The following is a 5,978-nucleotide window of genomic DNA, read 5'->3' on the forward strand; positions in this document are numbered from 1 at the left end:
AAATTCTAAGGTCAAAGTTAAACCCTTTATTCCTACCCTGGTTGATGAGTCACTTAATGATACTGAAGCAGCAACTGATGAAGGTAAAAAGATGTTGAACAAGTTTTTTACCTGCACATTCACCAGAAAATCCATGGATAACATCCCTGAGTTTCAAGACCGTGACTTTGTAACTAGTCTCGATGGTATATCAATTGATGCAGGCATTGTAAAAGAAAAGTTGTGTGATTTAAATTCTAGCAAAGCTACTGGACCTGATGAGCCCCCCCCCCCCCAGAGTGTTGAAGGAAGCTGCTGCTGAAATAAGCATACCTCTATCTATAATTTTTAAGAAGTCCTTAAGCGAGCGAGGGTAGACTACCCCCAGACTGGAAAGTAGCAACTATTATCCCAATCTTCAAGAAAGGAAACAAATCTACACCCTGTAATTACCGTCCTGTAAGTTTAACATCTGTTGTTTCCAAAGTTTTCGAATCTATTATTCGTGAGGGAATGTTAGAGCATTTGTTTAGCAACAATTTGATGTCACCATGTCAACACGGATTCCTCCCTCGTAAGTCTTGTATGACACAGTTACTGTGTGCACTTGATGATTGGACAGAGACTTTGGACAGTGGTAATTCAGTAGATGTTTTGTACCTTGACTTTAAGAAGGCTTTTGACTCTGTTCCTCATGAAAGGTTGCTCAAAACGATTTATGCATATGGTTTTAGAGGTGATCTGTTTAATTGGATACAAGACTTTTTGAAAGGGCACAGACAAAGAGTTTCTGTGAATGGTTCAATGTCTGGTTGGAGTGATGTAATAAGTGGAATACCTCAAGGATCAGTCTTGGGTCCTCACTTCTTTGCAATTTTCATCAATGATCTGCCATCATTATTAAGGAATACAGTTCTTTTATTTGCAGATCACACAAAAATATATTCCAGCATTAGTCGTGCTAACCCAATATCCTCTCTGCAAGATGATATTAATGCTTGCATTGAATGGTCAGTAATGTGGCAGTTGCCTTTCAACATTTCTAAATGTAAAATACTACATATAGGTCAGTTTAATCCAAGATATTGTTATAAGATGGATGGGATGGACATTGTTAAGGTAAATGAGGAAAAGGATTTAGGGGTGTTGATTGATTGCAATCTCAAGTTTCATAGTCAGTGTTCGGTAGTGGTTAACAAAGCTAATAGACTTCTTGGCCTTATTAAACAGACCTTTTCGGATATTTCTGTAGATTCATTTACATGTTTATACAAATCAATAGTACGTCCTATTTTAGAATATGGTAACTTGGTTTGGGGACCTTACTATAAAACAGACATCCAAAAATTAGAAAAAATCCAGCGGAAAGCAACTAGAATGATCAAATCTATAAGAAATCTTGACTACGAGGAACGATTGAAAGTGCTTAACTTGCCATCATTACATTACAGACGTTATAGAGGTGACATAATTGCTGTCTACAATATGCTACAAGATAAGTATGATATAGACTATTCTGATTTTTTTTACTTTTTCACCCATTACCCATACCAGAGGTCATACATTTAAGCTATTTAAATATTTTTCAAGAACAGATGCCAGGAAATATTTTTTTACAAGAAGAGTTGTTGAACCATGGAATAATTTACCCCAAGAAGTAGTATGTGCAGCATCAGTTGATGATTTTAAGAAATTGATTGACCAGTATTCATCTAACACTATGACTGTATAAATGTATGTAATTAGTCTACTTGTACTTTTTTTACCTGCTGATCAGGTGTAACAGGCTGTTTAGCCTTATAAATTACCTGTAATAAATAATAATAATAATAATCTCAGATAGGCTAACTAATCTTTATATGCATTGCAAGCATACATTTTTTTAGCTACATGCTATCAAAAATGCTCCCAACTTCAAACCTAAGAGGTCTAATTTTTAAAATTTTTCTTTAATACAGTCTTAAAACTGTATGTCTATCATTCATCCAGCTAAAATTATGCAACTGAATATAACTTGTGTACTAGAATTCCTCTTAGTGGAGTAAACACTGTTGTACACTAAACTTCTTGCCCCCCTTGACAGTGCCTCCTAGATCCGCCTATGGCCGTATTGTTAGTTATAAGCTTCGTATCCTTGCTGTTGGAAACTGTTACACTAATTTTCAAACATTCTAATGTTTGAGCGCAAAAATCGCGTCGTTTTGGCGGAATTTCAGCATATAGATGGCTCAGCGCCTCAGCCAGATGGCTAACATGCTTCAGTTATAACCACACCTCGCATGCAAGTACTTTACCTAGTATTGCATAGTCATTGCTAACCCACGGCGCAGTTGCTGCTCTGCTTGTCCTGTGCTCCAAAGGAAAAAACATTTTGCTTGTTGCCAGAAAAGCGCACAGGTCGTGTTGCCACCAGAAACTGGCCAATAAAATCAAACCACCGATACTTTGAGTTGATGATAGACTATACTTGAACAATATTGTTGAGAGTGAATATCATGGAATACGAAGAACCCTACGAATCACTGCAACAAAAAATCGCGTGATTTTAAGACATTTGCATCGTTTTTTTACCAGAAGAAAGTGACAAACTTGGCTGCTACGCGCTGGTGTTATTCAAGTTACACTTAGCCTAACACATGACAATAGCTAGGTAGTTGATTGGAGGATTGTTATTTGTTAATTCAACAATTCTTATATATTAATAATGTTCATGAAGAAAACAGCCACATAGCAATCCAATAATCTTGGGGTTAGTTTCGCGCAGCCAGATCACTATTTCAGCAATGGGGCTTATGTATTGGAGATTATAAGCGCCCTCGCTGAAAAATCTCCAATCGATAAGCCCTATCGCTGAAATAGTGGTCTGGCTGCGCGTGACTATGTTAGGGTGTGGTAATTTATGATTACGCAATAATTTTCATGTGATCTATCACGTGAAAATGTACCAGAAAATCTTCTTGTGTGTTCTTTTGGCTCACTTTATACGACAGAATGATGCTGCAAAGCCTAACATATTGATGTTTGTTATTGATGATCTGGGATGGAATGATACCAGCTACAAAGGGTCGGACATTAAAACACCGACCATTGACAAATTTGCCAACGAAGGAATTCGATTGCAACAATACTACGTCCAGCGATTTTGTTCTCCAACGAGATCTGCTATAATGGCTGGTCGTTATCCTTATCACATGGGATTAGCAAAGTCAGTAATAAGTGATGGTCGTCCATATGGCTTGCCATTAAATCAAACTACTATTGCAAACGAGTTGAAGAAAGGTGGCTATTCTACACATTGTGTAGGCAAGTGGGATCTCGGTATGCACAAGTGGGAATACACTCCAACATACAGGGGGTTTGATACCTTCTACGGATACTACAATTCTTGGGAAGATTACTTTTTGCACACGTTTGACTCTTACATTGACTTGAGGAACAATACTGCACCAGTTACTGACGAAAATGGAACTTACAGTACCTTCTTGTTTACTGAAGCTGTTGAACAAGTGATTGCTAAACACAATAGTAGCAAGGGGCCTTTCTTCATTTATGCTGCTTATCAGTCTGTTCATTTTCCTTTAGAAGCACCTCAAAGGTACACTGATGATCCTGCCTGTCAATCCATACCTTATGCCAATCGACGTATATTTTGTGGGATGCTACGAGCAGCTGATGAAGGAATAGGTAACATTACTATGAAGTTACAAGAGAGAAACTTGTTAGATGATACGGTTATTATATTTACAACAGACAATGGAGGACAGATGGCATATGGTGGCAACAACTGGCCATTAAGAGGCGGCAAAAAAACAGTGTTTGAAGGAGGTGTTCGAGGCACAGGATTTGTATGGAGTTCCAAGTTACCAAAACTTAACTATGATAATCATGAATTACTTCATGCCACTGACTGGCTACCGACAATAGTAGAAGGTATTGCAGGATTAGAGCTCGACAGAAACAAATGGAAATTAGATGGATACAATGTGTGGCCAGCTATCACACAGGACATTCAGACACCTCGTAAAGAACTACTGATAAATTTAGATCCTCCAACTCGTGGCTTTAGGGGGCAAGCAGCTATGAGGGTTGGAGATTGGAAGCTTATTACAGGTCTACCAAACTGCAGTATACAAGTACCACGACGAAAAAATAACACATGTCCTGATGGTTGGGTTCACTTAAATGGGTCAATAGATCATGGTCCATATACTCCATCATTCATATGGCTATTTAATATCAAAGAGGATCCAAATGAGAGGAACAATGTTGCGGATCAACATCCTGACATAGTTAAGCAGTTGAAGGAGAGAATAGAATATTACAATTCCACACATATTAAACAGTTAGATCCTGCTCACGATCCAAAGTCTGACCCTGCTAAATTTAATGGCGTGTGGACTCCTTGGCTAAAGTAGCAGTCTTTAACTTTGCACTGTATTCCTAGCCATTTAGCTATATATGTATAGAACACAGACTGTATTTTGAGTTTTACACTTTCATAGGTACAGTATACGTATGTCTGTTGTGATACTTTGTTTGACCTTGCTGTGATTAATCCTTCTATATACTACTAATTTTGCTATCCGGTATTAAATTTTCTGCATGCATGCATGCAGGCAAATTTGATTGACATCAAAGTATTGCAGTAGTGTACACATCTGTGAAAGTATTTCTGACTAATGTTATCATAATTGTGACCAGACATAGCCTTTCCAATTGCACATAATTATTTCTTTAAAGTTTGTTAAACCTCGTTTACACATATAGTATACAAATACCATGCACCACATCATAATATCATAATAGTTCTCTGAATGTTTTTTAAAACAATTCTCCATCCCCTACAGTCACCTATAACAGATGCTCTGCTGGGATTGAGTCCCACAAAGTTATTTGGTAACCCATATCTTGACTTATGTATGAATAATGGTACTACTTTGAATTTGGTCACATTTGTCAATATACCCCTATCATACCACCATAGTTTGCTGTAACTATGAAGATGATAAGCTAAAAGCTTAAGGAAATAATTATGATTAGTCCAAGTTGGGAATTGGAAAGGCTATAAGATGCCTTTTTGCATTTCTGGTCACATAAAAATATTATACAGTCTGTGTAGCTTGACAGTGTAATTATATTAATTTAATGGTGAACAAGAAATAGTGGACAGCTGGAGTAAAAAAACATAAACGTGACCCGTCTTTAAGTCTATATTGACATGACTTACAAAATCATAACTGTCAAGGTAAGCAACAACTTATAACTTTGCCAGCCCACAGCTCATTACATAGCACTAATTATAACAACTGAGAAGCTTATAAGATCCCTGTATGTACAATAGTACGTGTTCTACATAACTTATTCCTTAATCAACTGTGCTTCAAATTGAGCCCCATGTTCCAATGGAGTTGATCCAGGAGAGAGAACCTGCAAACCATGTTGTAGATTAACTTTTGTAGCTACGGTGAGTGCTTCTTGATTCGACATTGCATATGCTTCTGTCCATCATGTAAAATAATATGAGGTCACTAGATTGTATGAATTACCATTCTTGGTTTTTGGGAATGGCCTCATTATATCTACTGTTACCAGTTGAAGCCTGCTTTGTAGGGGCCAGCCTAATATGCCACCATAATGTAGAGCATAATACACAGATACCACAAAGCATTGAGCATATAATGCTAGTGCATAAAATGATGAATAATTTCAATTTTTCAGCAAATTCTATAGTCTATGGACCCCAGACACACATGCATTTCATTGGATATATTGCCCAATATATTCCATTACAATGGTCATTCAGTGTAATAAAGCTACCAAGCACCTTCCACAGACTTACTTGATTTAACTGCATAAACCAATTTGTGAAACCTAGTAGCAACTGTAACTGCAATTACCAGGTTTCAAAGTCATTTCAGATTAAATCAGGGGCGGAGGAAGTAGTTGATATGAGGGGGGGGCTGGGCTGACCCAGACTTAGTCTCTGGTTTGGTATGGTG

General features: G+C 37.5%; 1 pseudogene; it reads left to right on the forward strand.

Annotated features, from left to right (window-relative positions):
• Nucleotides 1–2,918: 2,918 nt before the first annotated feature.
• On the forward strand, nucleotides 2,919–4,479 carry LOC136248190 (arylsulfatase B pseudogene; annotated as a pseudogene).
• The last annotated feature ends 1,499 nt before the right edge of the window (nucleotides 4,480–5,978 follow it).

Source organism: Dysidea avara, chromosome 2, assembly GCF_963678975.1.
Source record: "Dysidea avara chromosome 2, odDysAvar1.4, whole genome shotgun sequence".
Classification (NCBI taxonomy): domain Eukaryota; kingdom Metazoa; phylum Porifera; class Demospongiae; order Dictyoceratida; family Dysideidae; genus Dysidea; species Dysidea avara.